The following is a 23,606-nucleotide window of genomic DNA, read 5'->3' as shown; positions in this document are numbered from 1 at the left end:
CGGTAGCACCTTGATCGCACTGGCACGTCTGCAATCAGCTAAATATCGTGCTCAGTCAAATCAGTCCTGCCTGGCCTGTCCACGAAGCAGGCCTCAAACTCCGTTATTAGCTCGCCCAGATCGGACAGCTCAGATTTTTTTACTTCTCCTCTCTGCTCCGTCTTTTTGAGAAGCTCATGAGCGTTGCTTTCTTCTGCGCTGAGGAAAATCAAGTTGTCACCCATCTCCTGTATCTTGGGATCATTGGCTAGCTCTATAGCTAAGTCCTCTCGGCTTCCACTTAGAAGTCTCGTGAGATTACTAGACACTGGCGGCAAGAGGTTACCCTCAAGAACGTCCTCACTCCGCATCTCATCAAGCTCACTTTCAAGTTGCCTTATCTGAGATGCCTCGCTCTCAAAGTTTTCTGACCCGCTATCTTCCGCATCGACCACTGTTTTAACTGCCGTTTCCTCCGCTGTGGAATTTCTGGAATGAGCAGTGTAGCTAGTTCTCGCGCCTTTGAACGTGTTAAGGCTTGCACAACACTGTCTCTGAGTAGGATACCCCTCTTTCGCAGCAGCATGTCCGATTTGTTGGAAAACAAATACGGATAGCACTTAGGAAGCTTTCCTGAAACGGCAGCCTCGGTTGTTAACTCGCCGACAGGGCCCTCGATGACCACGTTCGCGATTGGCAAGCACACACTCTGTTCCTCTACTACCTGGCGGATCCATGCACACTGTCTTGTATAGTCGGAAGGCGACACATACGCCGGACGGACAACATCCATCGTTGCGGCCGAATCGCGCAGTACCTTGCAAGTCGGCGCGAAGCGTACTCCTCAATGAGTTCGGCAGCTTCAGTTGCCGACTTAATGTCGCCTCGGTCCTGTAACCAATTTCTTTCTTTTTCTGGGAGGCAGTTATAAAACTGCTCCAAACGAATTCGCTCTACTACAGCGTCCCTATCGCTGTAGGAATCAGTGCTCTTTAGCCACTCGCCCAAATTGGCTCCTAAATTGTACAGGAATTCAGGGTAACTCTCGTCCCTGGACCTAATAGCGTTCCAAAAACGTTGTCTGAACGCCTCGGCGCAAAGCCTATACTTTCTCAGAAGGCAAGCCTTGACCTTCTCGTAGTTGTCCGCGTCCTCCTTGCTTAGCCGCGCGACAACCTCCGCTGCCTCGCAGGGCAGAACCGTCAATAAACTCTGAGACCAAGTGTCACGCTGGAAGGACAGTTTTTCGCAGGTTCGCTCAAAGTTAGCCAGATAGAGACCGATATCCCCTGATATCACATATGGCTGCATGTACTTTGACATCTTGAAATCTGCCTCCTTGTTGAGAAGAGGTACCGTTAGCTGGAGACAATTGCCGACCTCTTGCTCAACTCTACTTCTAATTTCCGGAGCTCAATTTCTTCCTCCAGCCTTTTTGCTTCTCTCCCAATTTCACGCTCACGCCTCTTTTCCTCTTTTTCCCGCTCTTTCTGCTGTCTGAGCGGCTCCTCCTTTTTTTGTCCGATGAGGTTCCATGCTTCACTGAGCTCCTCATCATCGGTTCCCAAATCAGTGATTACATTTAAAATCAAGGGTTTTCGTGCCAAACCACTTGTATCAATTCCCAATTCCTCACACAATAGCAACAGTTCCGGTTTCTGCAGCTTTTGTAGGTCCGTGATCGCTCCGAGTGTCAGCTACTCCCAAAACAACTGTGCAAACTACCAAACCTAAAGGCGTTTCAACACTCTTTACCAGTTCTAAAATCTAACTCTGTTCTAGAACCTGGTCCACATCAGAAGAAAAGGCAAGCACTCACCCACACATGCGATCGATGTTCCGAGCTGCTCACTTGTTGGCTGATTGTTGCTCCTGCTTGTTGCTTAAGATGCCACCTCCGATCACCAGATGTGGCTTGTAGCTTCAGATGCCACCTCCGATCACCAGATGTTGTGGCTTGTAGATTCTGATCCATCTCCAATCACCAGATTTTGTGGCTTGTAGATTCAGATCCCAACGCTGGTCACCAGTTGTCGTGACGCTAGGACTAAGTCGACCCGGCCTTCACTTGGTAGCGTTCAGACTCCGGATTGATGAAGGACTGAATTTTCGAAGTTGGTAAAATATATACAAGTAGGTTTATTGGCACTCTCAGAAAACTTATTTACATAAAAAAGGGTATATCAGCAAAATGGCAAGCGTTAAGAGCTCATAGCGAGAAGCGTCTGGATGAGCCGTTTACCCAGGGCTCAGAGCCTCATTTCGTGCTCTGCAACGTCCTTAAATCCCCTATGTCCAGCCCCTCTCTCAAGATGCTGACCAATCAGTTCCAGGGCACACCCCTAAGATATCGGCCACCAATCGAACACATCACTGCAGTGATGGTCTGATGCACTGACTGGTCCAGTATTGTTTCGTCGGGCGTGGTCACTTGTTGTCGGGTAGAGCTTGGGAACGGCGAGGAGGTAAATTTCGACTCTTCTGCAAATATCCGCTATGTTGGTTCCGGCAAGTGGATTTCCTTCTCAGAAACCCAAGTGTACGTGCGCGCCTCGAATACTGCTCCCAGCATTGTCCCTTTCCGGCAATTGCAGCATGTCGGTGAGTGCGCGGTTAATACGCTCCGTAAGGCCGTTCGTCTGAGGGTGATACATAGTGGTGAACTTGTGCCGAATGGAGCAAGAATGAAGTATTTCTTCAACAACTCGGGAATGGAAACAGCGGCAGTGGTCGGTAAGTAGTTGACGGGGAGCACCATGGTGAAGTATGATGTCGTACAAAAGGAAGTCAGCAACGTCTGTGGTGCAGCTGGTTGGAATGGCGCGAGTGATCACGCACCGCGTGGCATAATCGCTGGCCACAGCGATCCATTTGTTTCCTGACAAGGACTCGGGGAAGGGCCCTAGGAGGTCAAGGCCAACACGAGAAAGTGGCTCACTCGGAACAGCAATCGGCTGCAGGTGTCCAGGTTGTAGCACAGGGGGTTTCTTCCGGCGTTGACAGAGGTCGCAAGCGGCTACATAACGTTGGACAGAGCGGTAGAGTCCAGGCCTGAAGAAACGCCGGCGCACGCAGGCGTATGTGCGTCAGAGGCCAAGATGACCAGCTGTAGGGGCGTCGTGCATTTGTTAGAGAACGGCAGAGCGTAGGTGTTGGGGAACGACCAGCAAGTGCTCAGCGCCATCAGGTCGCATGTGGCGGTGGTATAGCGTATTCCCATGAAGAAAGAACAGGGCGAGGGAAGAGTCACGGCTGTGTGTGCGGAGGCGGTCGATAAGAGAACTGAGGGTTTTGTCCAAGCGCTGTTCGTCAGTTATGTGAGAAAAGTCCGATATAGAGAAGACACAGAGGTCCGACTCGTGGCCAGTAGAGGAAGGGGGATCGACGGGATAACGGGACAGACAGTCTGCATCGTGGTGGAGCCGGCCGGATTTGTATACAACGGAAAAGGTATACACCTGCAAGCGCAGTGCCCAGCGGCCGAGGTGGCCAGCAGGATCCTTGAGGAAACAGAGTCAACATAAGACGTGGTGATCGGTAATTACAGTGAAGGGTCGGCCAAACAAGTAGGGTCTGAATTTTCCAACGGCCCAAACGAGAGCTAGGCACTCCTGTTCCGTAATATAATAGTTCTGTTCCGCTGATGACAGGAGGCGACTGGCGTAGGCAATCACGCAGTTTTGGCCACGTTGTCGCTGTGCAAGAATGGCACCAATCCCGTGGCCACTGGCGTCGGTGAGAAGTTCCGTTTGGGCAGAAGGGTTGAAATGGGCCAACACAAGAGGATTGGTGAGAACAGCGATAAGAGTGGAGAATGCGTTAGTCTGCTCTGGTCCCCATGAGAAAGGAACGCCTTTCTTCTGCAGGTTGGTGAGAGGACGAGCAACATCGGCAGTTTGGGACGAACCGGCAAAAATAAGAGCACTCTCCTATAAAGCTGCAGACATCACGGGGTGAACGGGGAGATGTAAAAGCACTGACAGCGCGAACTTTGTCGGGATCGGGTTGCACGCCGGTGGCATTCACCAAATGGCCAAGCACTTTAAGTTCGCGACGACCAAAACTGCACTTTGAGTTCAGTTGAAGTCCGGCACGGCGGAAAAGTGCCAAGATGGAAGAAAGGCGACGAAGATGGCTTTCGAACGAAGGCGAGAGGACAAGCACGTCATCCAAGTAACATAGGCAAGTCGTCCATTTGAAGCCGCGGAGTAAGGAGTCCATCATTCGTTCAAACGTAGCAGGGGCGTTGCGAAGTCCCAAAGGCATTACCTTAAATTGATAAAGTCCATCGGGGGTGACAAAAGCTGCCTTCTCGCTGTCTTGTTCGTCGACAGAGATCTGCCAGTAGCCGCTACAATGGTCGATGGAGGAAAAGTAGCGGGCTCCATGTAAACAGTTCAAAGCATCGTCGATTCGCTGCAGCGGGTAAACATCTTCCCTTGTAATCTTGTTCGGATGTCGATAGTCGACGCATAAGCGCCAACTGTTGTCTTTCTTTCTAGCGAGCACGAGAAGACATGCCCAGGGGCTGTTCGAAGGTTCGATGATATCGTTGCCCAACATCTTGTCGACCTCCTGTTGGATGACTTGGCGCTCAGAAAGGGACACACGATAAGGCCTCCGATGTACAAGTTTTACATCGCCGGTGTCAATGCGTTGAGTCACAACTGATGATTGGGCCAGTGAACCGGCAGCAAAGTCAAAAATGTCGAAGAAGGATAACAAAAGGTTGTGCAGGACCTGAGCATGTTCGGGGCTGAGGTCAGAGGCGATCATTGCGGAAATAGGTTCGGTAATTGTGGTGGGGAGTACGGGTTTTGGAAGGACGCTTGAATGTGGGCCTTGAGTGAGTGCACAAATGGTGCAGTCTGTGAATGAGGACAAGGTAAAACGGGATATTCCTTCGTGGAGAACTTGGGGCGACAGACTGAAGTTCAGGATAGGATGGTAGTTGCTGTTCTGTGTAACGCGTACAATGAGATGAGAAAGAACGACGTTGCGATCAAGAAAGACCTCGGTGATAGGGCAAGCAACATAGTCACCATCAGGCACAGGCGGGAAAGGTGACAGGGGTAGGTAAAGAGCAGAGTCAGGGGGCAGGCGAGCGAACTCGGTGGAGCGAAGGCGGGGTGTAGATGGAGGATGTTCTGAGCAGACAAGTAGGTCCAAACGAAGATGACCGCTGGAGCAGTCGATAAGGGCAGAGTGGGCCGTTAAAACGTCAAGGCCGAGGAACGCACTTTCAGGGCACTGGCTGAGGACGGTGAACAAAACAGGGAGGTGAGGACCGACAAGGGTGACTCGCGCAGTGCACAGCCCAGTGATGGCAGTAGTACTGGCATCGGTAACACGAACGGTGGACGAAGCGGCGGGGGTCTGTACTTTCTCAGGCGGCGGCAAAACGATGAGCTCATTATCGAGACTTGGGCACCAGTGTCAATGAGGGCACAGACGGGAACACCATCCACGAACAGGGAGAGGAGGTTACAGGGCGAAGAAATGGGCAGTAGAGGATTTCCAGGTCGGGGTACCAATGCAGCGTCACCTACGGGAGCTGCATTGGCTAGGTTCCCGTGAAGCGGCCGGTAGAGGAGGGCGAGGAACTGCGGCTAGGAAGAGGTGAACGGGAACGGCGGGCTGGCGAGGAAGGAGAGCGACTGGACGCAGCAAGAGGCGGAGTGGTATCGGTGCGGGGCGGCTCATAGCGAGGCTTGAAACAACTGTTACCGTAATCGGAGTTGCGGTCAACGTAAGGAAAACGTCGAGGTGGTGATGTGCAGCAGCTGCGGCAGTGGAGAGAGATGCGGCCAATGCGCGAGCACGTGAAACAGATCGGCCTGTCGTCAGGGGTGCGCCACTCATCAGGATTGCGGTATCGGTAGCGTGGCGTGTCGGTGTTGCGGGCCGTAGCGGTGGCGACGATGGGCGGGACGGGGCACGAACTGTGGTGTTGCACGATATGGCTATAAAGGACGCCCAAGTTTGCAACCTCTTGACGAACGACGGCTTGAATGAGGGATATCGTCGATAGGTTGCTGTCCGAGGAGGGCGGGTTGGATGCAGCAGGAGCGAGCGCTTCCAGTTCACGACGCACGATGCGGGTCACATTTTCAGTGTTGGAAGGTTGCCTTAGGGTCGGCAGATCCTCGCACGTGGAGGTAGGGGCTGTGTTGAGGAGCCGATTGAAGTGATGTGCAATGCGTCTGTGTTTGGCCTGCTCGAAATGTCGACAAACCTGCAGGACGGAGTCAACCGTAGAGCAGTCCCGACAGAGTAGAAGATTGAAGTCATCGTCGGCTATGCCTTTGAGGGTGTACCCCACCTTATCAGGTTCTGTCATGTCTTTATCCACTTTTCGGCAGAGGGCCAGAACGTCTTGTATATACGTAATATAAGGCTCGGTAGATGTCTTGGCACGTGTGGCGAGGTCCCTCTTGGCGGCGAGTTGACGGCCAACCGGTTTTCCGAACAGGTCACGGAGTTTTTGTTTGCAAACATCCCAGGAGGGTATATCTGCTTCATGTGTTTCGAACCACACGCGTGTCGTGCCAGTAGTGTAGAAGATCGTATTGGCCAGCATCAGCGTGGCGTCCCACCTGTAGTGCTGGCTAACACACTCATAAAGCGAAAACCAGTCCTCGACATCAACCTCATCTGTACCGCAGAATGGGCCAGGGTCACGGGGGTGGGCTACGACGACAGTTGGAGTTGCGGAGGTAGATGGAGCCGCGTCATTTGTCATCGTGACGGTTCCGAGGTGACGGCCACTGCGGAGATCCAGCGTCAGATTTTGTCGAACCCGCGACCTCCACCAAGATGTTACGCTACGACGCTCACCACCGCGATGTGCACTATCTTCCCGGATCTCTGGTGTTGCTCTGGCTTCCGTGCAGTCGTGTGGGGTTGTGTCAAAAACTTCTGCCCCACTACACAGGTCCTTACCGTGTACTACGCCCAGTGACCGACGTAACCTATGCTATTGCACCTCTCCACCCAAAGTCACCGACTGCTACACCCACTTCCGAAACCGTACATGTCGCCCGCCTCAAGCCTTATTAATCCCCCTCCACACCACACGCCTAATACGCACCGGGACGTTGCCCGTTTGCCGAGGGGGGCAGTGTTACCGGGAAACGCGGGACCGAAGTGGTGTGCTCACTAACAAAGACGACGACCGAGGAACGCGGGCACGACGAAGCGTTGAGAAAGAGGACGACGCTGACAGAGTAAATACTGCACGGCTACTGAAGTCTTAGCGTCGAGTTCAGCCCATCGCAGTGCCGTTACATTAAGTACATCCCCGTAACAATATGTTTCAGAGCGATGATACCAACTTCGTCCATATGACCTATAGCTCAGTCTCATTGTAGAACCTTGTTATATAGCTGTGGTTTTTTCATGTATAAAGCAACACAGGTGTTCCTTTGATAGCTTATGTACAGTATAATTAAGTTTTATTCTGCTTTCACAGTATTTGCAGTTACCTATTATAGATATTCATGAGCCAAAATTACTATAAATAATAATAAATAAATCAACTATAAAGAAATTAAAAATATAAAAAGCACATACTCATGCCCTAATAATGCTTACGGAATAATTGTAGGATCTCGTCGTTAGAATATCAATAGAAAAATTCTAGAAGACACCTGAAACTGTTTAGGTAAAGAAGGGCCGAAGCATAGTTATTTATTATTTATTTTTAATATTTTTACTAAACTTTGAAGATTAATTTTAATAAAATTTTGAAATATTTTTCTCATTATAACATTAGTACTATGATTATTTCAGCATCTGTATTTATTATGTAAGATGGGGGTTTATTGATCAGATCAGCAGGACTCGATCAGTAGGACTGGGCAGATCAGCGGCGAGCACAGGAATAGCGAACACCGTCAGGTCCTACACGCGCAGCAATCACGATGTTACTGCCTAGAATGTTCCTCGTGTACTTCTTCCTGTTCACAATTATTATATTGTCTTTGTAGTACCATTTCAGTCATTATTAGGAGTGTTGAGTGGCAACAGAAATGTATTCAGGACTTCTGTATACACATATTTTGGACCAACGAACTCTCTTATACGCCTTTATTTCCGACCTTGAGCCTACGCCAGCTGCTAAATCCCTAAAGTCATTACCTCGTCCACCTATCTTTCTATTGTGGACTCATGCGCATGCCTTCAAAGGATTAGTTACTATTATGTACCACAATATACTTACCTTCACTTGAAATCTGCAGTCCTAGCTTATTTTTCGTCTTGATACTGACCTATAAGCAAATTCCTCGCTGTTAATCTCTGAACCTTCTGGTAGCTTACTGTGTCTTCACGCATTCTTTCGAGTTTTCTTTCCACATTGTGTTGAGTTGCCTCTAGTTTAGCTTGCTATTTCGCAGATTTCTCCTTCACAAAAGAGCATATTTGTTTTCAGTTTCGTCCTTTTACACAGCGTGAAATCACGGGTTTGCTTCAGGGCTTGTCAGAGGCGGGCCATGATTGCCTTTCTTTATTGTGTTCGGCAGGAGCAATGTGGTGGAATTACCACTGGTGGGTATTCGAACAGACATTGAGAAATGTCGGCGCAGAATCTTTAGCAGTTGGGGCAAAAAGGTTTTGCCCGAGGATTGTATAGATGTGCTCTATTCGCCATTAAATATTTTTTGTTCGGTTTGCACAGGAGGGGAATGAATGAGATGAAATGTATGAGGCCTGGTTATGTAATAATCTTTAGGTTCTCGAAGGGTCTGTTAGTGTACGGTGGCTCATTCCGGTTAATAGAGTGCCTCCCGCCTGCAGGGTGGTTATGTCGATTTAACTACAGCACCGGTGCTTCACAAAGGCTCCAGGAGTGTTTCCAATTTGGGTGTCTGTTAAAGGTTTCTGCAAACTGAAGCTGACGGTTATCCGGGTGTAGAATAGGTCATCTTCAAAGCTTTCCACAGGCGTTCTCTTTTTGTAGGTACCTATAGCGTGAATGTTGATGAGTTGCAAGAGAATTGCTATGTTCCGGTGATGTAGAGCTGAACCCCGGTCCTGACCAACTAGAACTAATCCTGGAAACAATCAGCAAACGTTGAGCACCAGAAAAAAATTGATTTGCAACTTGAAACAATCTCTTCGGGGATTCTTGACATAACCAACCGAGTATCAAGACTTGAAGTGAAAATGAGTGAATTTACTGGATTGACGGAGGAAGTGAATGTGGTCAAATGTGATATAAGTGTCCTTAGATCAGACATGAACGTAAAACAAGCTAGTGAGGGTTTGGCTGGTGTGGTTGATGATCTGAACAACCGAATTCGCAGGAACAACTTAATAAATAAAGGTTTACCTGAGTCTGCATCAGAAACCTGGGATGAGACAGAAAATATTGTTAGAACGTTTTTTCGTACCCACTTGAAGGTGGATGCTGGCGAAATTGAACGGGCCCATCGTATCGGGACGTATAATTCTGTATCTCGCCCCCCTATCATTGTTAAGTTTCTGAACTACAAAAGCAGGAATGCTATTTTAGGACATGCCCACAAACTGAAAGATGTATCTGCGCCAAAAGTATGAATAGAGGAAGATTTTTCACCGAAATTTCAACTCGCACGGAAAAAGTTGAGAGATTTCGCGAAGGCAAATAAAGATGAAGGAAAGTACAGTTTTTCTTATAACAAACTAAAACTAAACGGCAGCATCTACAGATATGACGCGTCTTGTGACCGTGTCGTAGAACTTAAGCAAAGCCAACGCTGTCCTAATGTTCATCAAGAAAAGTCATTTCAGAACCAACTCGGTTAGCAAACTCGGTCCGTTATCATTCCTTCTTGCCAATTTCCGCAGCCTTCTACCAAAACAGGATGACTTGCTGTCTCTAATTGACACGTGCGATGCAAATGTTATTTTGGGGACAGAAACATGGCTTAACCCAAGCATCTCAGACTCGGAACTTTCTTTTTCAAATGCATTCACAATTTATAGAAAAGATCGCAATGGCGCCAAAGGAGGCGGTGTTATGATCGCAGTGTCACATTCGGTACCATCTAATATGGTCAATGTTGATTCAGAGCTGGAAATTTTATGGGTGAATATCGGTCTGGGCTTTAAGAAAATCTTAGTTAGCGTCTGCTACAGGCCGCCTAACTCCAGTTCTAACTTCACGGATAGTCTTCATGATACTATCGCTAAAGTTCAGTCGTTGTTCCCAAATGCTGTGTTAGTTCTGGCAGGCGATTTTAATTATCCCGGCATCAACTGGACTTCAAACACTGTCCTCAGTGAGTGTACAAATAAAACTGAATGTATAAAAATGCTTGATATAGCTCACTTTTTTTTTTGCTTACAACTTGTGACTTTGCCAACTCGTAACACTGCTGTTTTAGACCTGTTTTTCACGACCCACCCTGCGCATTCGACAACAATGGTTACTGATAAAATAAGTGATCATTTTGCCGTTCATGTTAATCTCTCCCTCGAAGTCGAGAAATGCGACCGTGCAAAGAAAAAATATATGATTACAGACGAGCAGACGTTGAAAATATGACGACAATGCTGGTCGATTTCTCGTCTTTTTATCTCGATGGATTCGAGAATAGGTCGATCAACGACAACTGGGTATTGCTTCGTGATAAACTTCTTGAATGTCAGAACGCATGTGTACCTGTGTTAGAAATAGCCCCTTGTCATCGTAACCCATGGTTCACGACAACAATTAGGCGCAGTATACGCAAAAAGAAACGCCTATACAGGCATGCAGCTGTCTCGGACTCGGAGCAGCGCTGGGAGGCTTATCATGCGCAGTCTCTTCTCGTGAAAAGACAGATAAAGGAAGCTAAAGATGCTTTCTTTAATACTGAAATTGCTAACATGATGCGGAATGATCCGAAGAAATTTTGGAAGGTTGTAAAACCCAATTCTTCTAGCGCTCTACCGAGTTTAGATACAGATGGCATGCCTATCGACGTAACTCTTTTGGCGAATCAATTCAATGTGTATTTTAGTACTGTTTTTACTGACGAAGAGTTTTTTTCCGACACGGGCATTCTGGAATCTGTTGGTCACTCCATGAATGATATCACTGTTTCCTGTCATGGGGTAGAGTGTGCCATTGACCGTTTGCCTTCGAACTCTAGTCCCGGACCCGATGGAATTTCCACAAAACTGTTAAAACTAACAAAACATATCTCTGGACCACTGCTGTGCAGGCTGTTCCAGTACTCCCTTGACACAGGCAAATTGCCTAAGGATTGGAAAATTGCTCATGTCATTCCTGTATTTAAGTCTGGAAACAAAAATTCACTTCACAATTACAGGCCTATTTCGCTCACTTGCGTTTCATGTAAACTCCTTGAGTACATTATAGCATCTCAAATCATGCAGTACCTTGTAAATTATAAGCTCATCTTTTCTAATCAGCACGGGTTTCAACGTGGACGTTCCTGCGAATCGCAGCTGTTTGAGTTGGTCACTGATCTTCACCATTCTGTTCATTCGACTCATCCCATTGACGCCATCTTTATTGATTTCGCTAAGGCCTTCGATCGCGTTCCTCACTTCCGCCTAACCCATAAACTTAATGCAATGAATTTATCCCCTGGCGTCATTGACTGGATCAAGGATTTTTTAAGTGATCGCTCTCAATCTGTCATTATTAACAAAAATGCCTCTGCTCCGGTCTCGGTGAAATCGGGTGTACCTCAGGGTTCTGTCTTAGGACCGATTCTTTTTCTCATGTACATAAATGACCTACATTTTAACATTGCTTCTAGTATTCGTTTGTTTGCAGACGATTGTGTCACTTACCGTCCAATTAAAAGCCCTCGTGACTACATTATCTTACAGGATGAATTAAACGTTATTTCTGACTGGTGTACAACGTGGCAAATGCAAATAAATACTGACAAAACTAAAGCTCAGACGTTTACTAAAAGGCGACGCGTTGTCCTTCATACCTATTTCATTGGTAACGATGCCATTGAACATGTGTCATCCATTAAATACCTAGGAGTACATTTATCTTCTGACCTTACTTGGTGTACTCACATTGAATACATTATCAACAAGGCCGCTAGAACATTAGGCTTTCTAAAACACACTCTCTATCAAGCTAATGAAAAAACGAAACTCCTAGCCTATACAACACTTGTCAGGTCTCAGCTTGAATATGCATCCATCATTTGGCACCCTCATCAAGCTTACTTAGCAAACTCCATTGAATCTCTACAGAGTAAAGCAGCCAGGTTTATTGCCCACGATTATTCCTACCCAACTAGCGTAAACAGTATCAAGCAACGATTTAATTTATTGCCCCTTGAGACTAGGCGACGAAATGCCCGCCTATCTTTCATGCACAAACTATACCATGGTTCATCAGACTTTCGAAAAACGTTCCTTCGCCCTGCCTCCCACATATATGCTCGCGTAGACCATCCATTTAAAATCAACCCCGTACATGCGCGTACAAATCTGTTTAAATATTCACCACTGCTACTTGCTATTTCACAATGGAACAGTTTGCCAGCAGATGTCGCTACCCTACCTGACCATAGTTCATTCCTCAAGGCTTTGGAGGGAATTGAATGTTAAACTGACTTAACTTTCTTAATAATATTTTGCAATGCTCATTACTTTTTTTTCCTTGATGTGTAGTGCTGTGTTATTTCTTGTTCATTTCAGCCTACTGTTTGGTATTAAGCGCGCGCATACCTCGTTTCTTCAGTGCATGTAAAATTGCTTAGGTCATATAACTACTGTATAAAAAAAGGGAAAAATAGCGACCTGAATGACTTTTTTTTTCTCTCCTCTCTGATCCTTAAGTGCAATTGTTACTTATGTGCCTGTTATAACCAACTTTGTTCATGTGACTCCTCCTATGTAATGCCTGAAAGGGCGTTTAGGGTATATAAATAAATAAATAAATAAAAAACGCGTGCAACGTTTTTGTGGGGATGGTTCAAAAATAGGAAGAAAGCACATGCTGCTGCAACTGTGGTATTGCGTGCAGCGTGAGTTTAAGTGAGATTATGATCCATAGCTGATAATAAATACTTTGTGCCCCAACATAGCTGCGGCAAGCTCATAATTTCTTTAGATTCGCACATATCAAAAACAAAATCATCTTGCATCCGTCATCATAACATGTCTCATGATGATAACTCTGGTACAACCTTCGATGCTCCTGTCAAAATATATCTGTCCGCCCAAGAGACAAATTATCTTCAGTAAGCAATACTGTCTTCCTGCGTTTGCCTTTGTTTATTGGTTGTGGTTTTTAATAGTTTAATTATTCAAAATATGACAACCTGTGGCAAAAATGATGTTTTCAAGCGTGTGCCGTATGAAGGCCTGCTCGCCTTGGGACCGTGATGAAGTTTTATGGATTACTGTTAAGCGCTAAGCGAGCAAAAATATGACGGCTAAATAGAGATGCACCGAATTCAATTTATACTGCCAATCTCATAGAGTCCAGCGTACATTTCAAAAAGAAGCGTATAAAGAAATTATTTGTATTGCGGCGGCCCTATATAGCTGCTTAAATCGAGATAGTAAAATTTATAAAGCCTCCGTAGAGATCAAGAAGAAAATGCCGAGAAGGGGCAGAACAACATATTGTCACGGAGCAGGAGTGCCTAGTTGTAGTTTTCGCTGTTATCACAATAGCTATCACTATGGGCTACCTTTCATGGTTGTGTTGTCTCATCAACCTTCGAGATTCATCTGGTCACCTGGCACGCTGGGCCCTTCACCAGTGGGACTACGACTTAACTGTTTCGTACAAGACTGGCCAAAAACACGCCGATGCAGACTGTCTTTCACGTCCTTCCTATCCTACGACCGAATGTGACTCGTCTGACTTCAATCACTACATCCCCTTTCCGTTGTGCCGGAGTTTCCCGATGCCTCCGCTCTGTGGACTGTGCAAGACACCGATATAAGCCGGCAGCCTCTGCTTTCAGCGGCGCGGGATCTCCAGAGTTCCGAGCCAATTTTGTCTCTGTGATGGACTTCTGTACAAAACGTCTTACTCAAACGCCGTCGCGAATACTTTGCTCGTGGTTCCAGTGAACCACGGTTCGTGCCTCCTGCGTGCCATGCACGATGACCCCAGTTCAGTTCACCTGAGCTCTGCACGAACGCTCCACCATACCCGCGACCGGCTCTATTGGCTGATGATGCGCCAGACGAATGAGCAATATGTGGCGAGTTGCACCGAGTGACAAATGCACAAACGCTCTACGTCCACTCCACAGGGCCTGCTGCATACTGTGACTGCACCACGGGGTGCGTTCGAGAAAGATGGAATCAACCTTATGGATTCCTTCCCGAAGTCTTCCGACGGATATCGTTGGAGCTTGGTTTGTGCCGACTATCTGACCAGCTATTGCAAAACGGCCGCTTTTCCTTGAGCCACCGCTCACCACGTGTCCCTATTCTTGCTTCGTTCTGTATCCTCCGCCATGGACCTGCGCGAGTGATCATCAGTAATCGAAGTCGCCAGTTTATGGCAAGTTGTGGAAGATCTCCGTTCGGGCGCATCGCATATTCGAGGTTCCAATCCATATCACCCTCAAAACAATGGCTCGACGGAGCGCACAACCATACACTCGTTAACATTCTCTCTATGTACATCGCATCTGACCACACGAACTGGGATACCATACTGCCGTTCATAACGTATGCCTTCAGCCTTCAACACTGTAACAAATGAGACGGCCGGCTACACCGCATTCCTCCTTCTATATGCCCTTCCTTCTTCATTCTTTCTGGTTAACATCCCTGCATTCCGCCCTCCTTTTCTCCTCCTCCGTCCTTCTCGATATTGTCTAGACACCAATCTTCCTTACCCCGTTCATGACGAACTGTGGTTCACCGAAACTCATTTTCGTTCCGAAGAAGCTCGCCGTCTCGGCCGTTTGCGAATTGCCGCTTGGCAAGAGCGTTCCAAAGCTCGGTATGAAAACCACGCGTATTACGCCCCTGGAGACTTTGTGTGGCTTTTGAAACTGGTCCGAAGCGTAGTTTAGGTCAAAAAAGTTGGCGCATTACGCAGGCCCTTACGTTGTGCTCGACCGCGTCAGCGACTTGAACTATCGAATTGCGCTCACGACAGCAAGCGGTCAACGCTCAGCCACAAAAGTTGCGTGGTCCGGATTAAGCCAATACCTCGCCTGGGGACTTCGGTCGTTCAGGAGGAAATGTATCAGTCCTGAGGAAAGTGAAGTTGGCAGCACAAGTCAAAGAGAAAGACGTGGGAAAAGACTCTCGTGCCAAGCGCGCAGCTGCTGACCAGCTGAGCTCCCTGCTTTCTCGACCTGTTCAGCGCTTCGACGCTAAATGCCCTTCGAAACAATAAGAAGACTGCGCATCGAGCGAGTACGGAACACAGTGACTCTCTCCGCAGCCGAGCATTTCGCGTGTCGTACTAGCACTCTGTAGCACTGGGCATTGTACGTTGTTTCTATCAAATTACATGTGTTAAGTATCAATTGAAGCCTTGTGATAGCGAATTGCCCTCACAAGTGCGTTAAGGGGCCCACAAACACCTCCCGAGCATTGCTCGCAAACTATCACTGTCGCTAGGTTATGCTGCGATACACCATCTGAACGTAATAAAACACGTCTACGCGCAGCACACGTCCCGCAATCCTATTCTAAAGTTGGCGCTCTCTTTCCTTCCACTTTTGCGGTCCCCCGTCTCCTCCGTGCAACGCGTCTACGTACAAGCGTTTTCCAATTACTATTGGTCGGCTTCTTTGCGGCGTCAAGCATCCATTAAACTACCACTCATGCAAAAATAATTGTAATACGCTTAACGTTTAGTTATCAGGAAAGAAAATTAGAATGTTTTGTAGACAGAAACATTTTTTGAAAGCTTTTTTCCTTGCATTTCCGGTGTCACGCGGGCGCCGCGGTAACCACAGTAACCACGGCGTGGTTGCGCGCGGCGACCTCGTTTCAGTTCCCTGCGGGGCGCTTTCCACCTGTGTATGTTCTCGTTTCTTGTGTCTCCTATGCGAAATGGACTTCGAAATCGGCTTACCGGTCTCCAGCATTAGATCGGTGCCTTAAATGCCGTGCCCCAGTGCACCGCACCGTACGTAGTGCAGCAAAATTTCGGAGGCAGCCGCTCCGTTCCCGTGTCCACCAAACCAAAATACGCACCTCAGATCGGGTCAAGGCGACAACATACGCTGGTAAGTAATGTGTTTACTAGCCTGACTATAGCGTACAGATAAACGACGGTTTCAAGGGTGCAATGAGTTCGTCATTGTTGTGATGTATCAATAATATGGCGGCTTTTAAAATCCAACCGCTTCATCTGTTAACTGGATTGCATCAAACTTGTTTTGTCACGTAGTACGTTTGTAGCGTATGAACTTTTGTCTTATAGTAAATTAGCTAAGACAACTGTACCTACCTGGCTCGGCCTAGCGCGATGCGCGAACCCGTGGTATCATGTGCCGACGTTGGCAGCTTTCGGCCCCTGATACTGGCGCAGATTGCGGGTTCGCATTGTACGCAGCAGCAACGAATTAAGCATCCTTACCTAACTTACTAAGAGCAAATAAATGTTACCGCAATACCGCAAGTTACCGCAATCCGTGTGCAGTTTCACCACAAACTACTGAGCGGTTAGGCCGGAGATATACAAGACGCCGCGGTAAACACGTATTCGGATTCGCATGCTTTCTGCCCCTTGCAAGGTTTCACATGACATGCAGTGCTGAGGAGGCACCGAAGAAACAAAGAAAACAACTTTATTTCGAGAGAAGGCCTACAGCATTTCCCTACATAAGTTCTAGAGCATATTCCATTATGTCTTGAGGCAGTAAACAATTGACGTTATTAAAAAAAACTCCCCGCAGCGAAGCGTTGTGCTTTCTTGGTCGCTCAACAGTGTACATGACAGCTAAGAACATAGTATTATATCGCGCACATAATAATAATCAGCGCAACTACACTGTTTTGCTTAACGGATGAAGAACAGCGAGCCTGTGAAAAGAGAGGTGTGACATGGTCACTTGCGAAGTCGGCTCAGTTTAATTACTTCCATTTACTTCCAGCTTGACCTCACGATGCTGAACAACTCTGATCGGCATAATTATTTGCTATCTAGCTTTACCCACACCCTGAACCCACAGTTGCTCTCTCTTTCCTACTTTTTGTTTCAAGCGGCAGCTTTCATGCAATACTTGAAGGGCCTGCAAGCGGTCGCACTATGTGGAGTTGCCGCGATAAGCAAACAGCAACATGTTTTGTGTGCACGTTTGCTTGGCCGCAGCCAGAAGCGAAACACACAGACATGGGTACAAGACTGTACTCACTACGACAAAAAAATTCATATGAAACTGCGCTCCAGCTATTGTTAGTCGCAGCAAACATATTGAAACAATTGTTTTGACTCTAGCGGCCAACGCTTTGCCTCGCTGATGCCAGTCTGTTGAGCATTTGTGTTAAGTATACTGACAGTTGTACTGTGCAATTAAATAGTCATGATGAAGCACAAATCTGTGCCTGTGTGCAGCAATTAGTTCTTCTTTTGACGGTCTTTCATAGGCATCAGTCATAAGGTGGCGCTCTGAAGCTATGCTTGCAGCTGTGTCTCTGTGTGAGGAGCCCTGAGACCGTTTCTCCGCACCATGGAGGAGCCTCTGGACGTACGCTGCGTGAAATAGTCATCGTGATTACAACAGTTCACTTACTTTTTGTGCAATAATATAAGTAGAACAAAGTTTTAACTTACAAAAAGTATGCTCCATTTCCACTGGAGCGGCACTGAAGTGTCCTCTTGATTTTGCCATTTTCACTTTCCAGCCGCCCTCTCCTTTTTTTTCTGTGCCTGGAGCTTAGAAGAATTTTCATTGAAGTGAATAACAGCCAGATGTTACCTAAAAAGAAGGTAAATATGAACGAATTTCTCATACTTTGGAAAAAAATGTGTTTCTTGTTGCCTACTAGCAAAGTTATGTCAAGTAGAGGTTACCATAACACACCATTATGCATTATATTCACATCACTGCAGCAGAGATTGCTCCTGCTTTAGTTTCTATATCCAGCGCCTTTATATCGAATTAAAAATGTGATCCAATGATCTTCAAGCAGCAAAATGAATGTATGACGGGCTATACAACTTCATATCGTGGATCAGCCCTCTTCTCTCTGCTGTTGTATTCTAGCGATCATCATTAGTCCAAGTGATCAAGTGAACCTTAAGCATTCTTTCAGTTTTAATACATTAGCTTCGGGACATTCCAGACGGTTCTAGAGGACTCGGAAACTTGCGCTGATAACTTCCAGCTCTTTAAAAACGACCTTTGTCTTGGGACTGCACTAAGATGAGCAGCACAAAAGAGAGACGAGGTGTTTTTCCAGCCAGCCCTCCATGCTTGCCCTTAACTTTGTTTCATTTCAGTGCCTCAGCTCACATAATTTCTGTCTGTATGTATTCCTGGTGCGCTGTTCATTATCTCATCCCACCTGCCTATTCTAATATTACAGCAATGACTTTCAATGAGGAGCCTTGGTGAGGACCCTTGGGTGGCCTGTGCAGTACATCTATTCCCTCCTGTCTCACGTTTTCATGGAAGGGGATTACAGAATGGCTAGTGCTACCATTCTACCAAATATGTTTTCACCATATTATATGAAGGATCCTTCAATGTCAGAAGTGTGCACTGCAGTCTCCTCCAAATGTATAACTACCTTTGATATGGCAGTGTTCCAAGTTTCGAAACGAAAGACACAAGATAAGTTCAGCTAATTTTACAGCAGTTTATTTACTATCAGGATGGAAGGATTGTGGCAGCTGGCTCATAAGGTGCATTGAGTGCCAACTTTATGCAGAAGTTGGGATGAAGTTACGTGGTGGGCACCTTTTTTTGCAGATGTCAGGGCCGACTCCTGTTAATCGCAATTGTAGGGTCACGTTTTACCTGGCCTGATAACATGAGAGCTCCAGATCAAGCACTGCACTAAGGAAATGGAAGTTAAGCCCAACTTCCATAAAAAGAAGGCGCCAAATTCGTCCAGTAACACAGCAGCTTCCCCCTCTTCACATTAAAAAAACAAAAAAAAACCCTTTGAACACTTTTTCTCTAAACATCAGCACTAGACCCTGAGAAAGACTGTTTTGAGGTGCTTGAAATTGGTCACAAAGCAATTTTTCAGCCCTCCAGGGCTATTCCATAGTACGAACTAAAGCGATCTGCTTAGTTGCAAGTTTCAATGCGCTGCTTAGCAAGTTGAATAATCAAAACGATCAAAAGGAAATGGAGCAAATGATATGAACTTCTGTTTTTCTTTTTGGCACTGTGTTCTATTTCCTTTGGTCTCAGTTCCTTTTATAATGACAATATTATGTACATATATTAAAAGCTTCATGCAAGGATTTATTGTGTGCACATGCCATGCAGAAAAGTTGGACTACATAGTCACACTGGAGTGAAAAATTATGTCTTAGTCTTCTCTTTCTTTCAACAAACCTTACTTGCATCCTACCATCCGAGTATGCAATTGATTTGGGAGCAAACCTGATGACAGTTGTGAAAAGATTCAAGGGAAGATGTTTGGTCTTTGGGAGACAGTTGTCGAGTGTCATTCAAAAACCGGGAGTTCTTCAGAATGGAGTTCAGCTTCTTGAAGCCCATGAATCTGTTAAATATATATATATAAGTATTTGGCTGATGAGTTGCAGTGTTGGTGTGTGTTCTAGTCAATCGCAGATGCTGAACCTGCTTACAGCTGCTGCATTGCAGCTGAAAACAGTTTTAGCATCATATTCATTAAAAGACCCCAGGTCTTGTACTACTATATTACGGTGAAAAGAAATCTAAGAGATGTTGTCGAGCAAACATGCTGCACTTTGTCTTCTTTAAAAGTGTCAGTATAGGACAGTATGTAAAATCCCATTGCATTTGTGTTCCATACTGGCATGTATAACCAAGCTGCCTCAGTATTAAAATATCTTGCAGTCTCAGCACTCACATTTACATTATTTTGTTTCTTCACTTCAATAGGGGTTTCTTTCTTAGCTATATTATATGTGAACTTGCTGTTATGTGCGGATGTGTACAAAGTATTTTCCGTGAAGTTCTATTTGCATTACCTATCTCTTAAATTTATCATTAGTTGACAAATGCCACAAGTGTGACCCGTGCACCTTCCGAACAACATCAAAGTGAAACTTTACAAAAAAAAACTATACAAAACAGATTACCTCTGCTCATCCATTGCTTGTTTGCAAGGAGCTCGGCAGGCATTTGCTGTATGGTCTATCATACCCATCACGCTTATCGCATATTTGGTTCAACAGGCTGCACTACATGCTGATGATCAGGTCACCATTACCCTGGCCCAGGGCAGCAACACAGGCTTGCGATTGTCTGGATCCATGGTTCTATTGCTTCACAGCTCTTTGGCCTGCTCACAGCTTAAACTTTCAGCTTAGGATAAAGAGTCACAACTTAGAGCAACTAAGCCAGTTTACGCGAGTGATAACGTTTCATTCGCGACCCCCCCCCCCCCTCCCGCTGATGGGTAAAGCCTCTTGGCGCTTTTTTTTTCTGTTTCCATCTCTTGATTCATGACAGTGTCCCCCTTTCTTCTCTTTCTTCTTATTAAAGCCCATCTCGGTTTTAGCGTGTTTCTAATTCCTGGCCGCCTCGGTTGGTGAACTTGGATGCGGCTCCATCTGCGCGACATTTCAGGGTGCGCTCTGTACAAAACACCACACGGCGTAAAAAGAAAAAAAAAAAGACTACAGGGCGGGAGTCACGCTGCGGTAATAATCGGGCACCGAACAGTTTGTTTACTTCCTGTCGGCGCGCGCGTTGGCCGCTGCAGTCAGCTGACGCCGAACCGCGGCTGACAACCTATACCACAACGCACAACTACGCAGTCCTCTTCCTTTCTTTTTCTTTACAATCTATCGTTATCTTTCACGAAGGGGCATCGTATAGTCAAACGCAAGAGGAGCCTAAACACGAAGGTTTCAAGGTTCGGGCAAGGTGCACGAGAGAGTTTCCCTCCGCAACGCCCAGAAGACCGCTCTCTGCGATCTCGATTCTGAATTTCTATTCTTTCGCTAACATCTCATGCCCTAGCTGCGGTACGGATATTATGGACCCCGAGCTCGAAAAGCGACTTCGGTGAATGAGTACCGAGATGGGAGTCGACCCCCATAAGTCCACGCCGTTGAAAAATCCGCTGCTGAACCCCGACGATGATAGTATACGGCTTATATGGGTGCATTGGTGCGTGGGGCCGACTAGCATAACATTAAAAAATAATAAAATCCCATCGTAAGCTTGCCACTGGTTTATTTTGAGCAGTGTAGTTTACAGTGATCATGACAAATCTTGCTATATGCATGCCACAACGCCAAGCAAGATTGCCTGAGTTAAAAAAACAATCCACACTGTACTGTGATAACCCGTCTAAAGCTAATATTATCACAAACTTTTCATTTTACACTTACCGGCAGGGTTGAAAGAAGCAGTGTTGGTACCGCTCCTTCACGCAGACTCAGTCTTGTCGAGATCTCCAAACCGCCAACCACATATCCGGGTAAAGCAAACGTAGATAATCGCTTTCTTCACCGATGCTGGCTATCCGATGAGCTGTAGCCACTGTTTCCGGAGGTCGGCGTTTTGAAGCACTTGATGCAGAATGTTTTTCCTGCTGTCACTAGCAATACCTTCGCAGCCAGGGACTGCACACTGTAACAACCACCCGCTCGTGTCCCGTCAACATCAACAATTCAGCGCTTCGATAACTGCCTTCGAGAACTCAAGAAAGTGGCCAGTCTAGCCCAGAACTTTCCTGCACCCGTCGCGCACACGACGTAACACAAAATCGAAGGTGAGGTCAACGCCAGGGATGTATAGCGTGGCAACAAAACTTGCGAGTTGTGCCGAAGGGCGATGACGATGAAGCAGATGATAAGAGGCCCCCGGCGGCGCGTCGGCAAGCAAGCGCGACAAAACGGAAGTTGCGGCGTGCGGCGCTAAGCAAAAAAAGTAAAAGCGCAGTTGCGTCAGCTGTGACGTGTCAGTGGCCGACGCCGTGGAGGAGGGCCAGCCTTTGTGCGTGCTAAAAAGTTTAAAAGAGAAGGAAAACCGCGAAGGCGCAGATATTCAAAATTTGATTGCAAATAACTCTTCTTCCAAATGCCGCATTTAAAAACTTTTTGCGGGAAGGTTATCTTAAATCGACATTCTTTCACATACTAGGCATAGGCAAACTGTATCGCTATAGCTGTTTTGAGCCCCTTTAAACCTTTAAATAATACATATGGTTTGATGCCAGGACGCGAAATCTATGTGGGCACAACATAAATTGGCTTACATATCTTAACACAAAAATGGAAGCTGCGAAATTTTGTTTTCATACCTTTAAAGGCGAAATTGCTTACTCAGGTAATACTTGTAATATCGTTCCAGACCCCCAAATTAGTTCGAAATATCCTTAAAATCAATTCCACCAGTGTAGGTTTGGGCACTTATTCAAGATATTATGTTGGTTGACGGACTCAAACCATTCTTATTGATGATGTTTATTCCTCACACCCTATTTTTTCCTTGGCATCTGGGAAAGCAAAAATTGAAGAACCTAGAGATGACTGAAGAAACTGCATCGGAGAAGTAGGAAAGTATTAGCTTCGATACGATGTTGGCGGCCTACAACTGCTGACCCTAACGGCATTAATCAGCAGTTTTATCTTATGACCCTTACGTGGCATAAGCCGCGAATTGTCCCTCAAGGCATACGATTCATAAATCATTACTCATTGACTACATGACTCGACACTTTCGTCTCACGTCCCTTTGGCTCGTGACTGGTTGATAATACAACTTTACACCATGACTTCAAGCACTCATAAATAATTGACTCATCGTATCATTTGGCGATGATGCCAACCCGGGGAACAACTTCCGCTGACATATTCTCCGGATTCCCTTGGTGCCAGCCTTCCCTGCTAATGCTTTCGGGCTCTATTGAAGAAATTCTCACCTTTGGCAGGCTGTAAGTTGATATAAAGTTTTTTTAACACTCCAGTGGCCAGTAGCTTTTACACTTGGAGACGTACTGCAACAGGAAAACACGCATACGTGACGTAAGGACAGGGCATGTCGCCAAAAGATGCATGTGGTGTAAAAATAAGGTTGCTCATCCAGAATGTTCTATCTTGCCGAAGGATACAATTGGATGACTAGTTCACTGCGTGACACGCATAGAAAGTGTGAATCTATTACGGAGCTCGATACATTGAACACGCCCGCGCTAAATGTGAAGTGATGTATGAATATTAGCTGCGGCGACGTGCAAATATTAGACACGAATGACATTTTAAAAGCCAGGTGACAAATAAGTGCACTGTTCATTGCACCTGCTTGTTTAGGGACCTATTTATGCCTTCTCGGAGGTGTAAATACTAAGGAAACTAAAACGGTAAAGTAAACCGCTAGCAAAACAAGTACAGACGCTTGCGTGAGTTGTACTGCGTAATCAAAAATGGCTAGTCATTTCTGGGTGATAATTTAATCTTTACAAAAATATTAAAGGCATGCAGTCTACTGATGGCATGGAATACGAAAATATGTTTTCCTATCAGATATAGTTTAAGGCCATTGATGCGTGATGAT

The sequence above is a fragment of the Amblyomma maculatum genome, chromosome 3, assembly GCF_055883805.1.
Source record: "Amblyomma maculatum isolate TAMU_Amacu chromosome 3, ASM5588380v1, whole genome shotgun sequence".
Lineage (NCBI taxonomy): Eukaryota > Metazoa > Arthropoda > Arachnida > Ixodida > Ixodidae > Amblyomma > Amblyomma maculatum.
The sequence above is the reverse complement of the archived record's forward strand: the minus strand, read 5'-3'. Positions refer to the sequence as shown.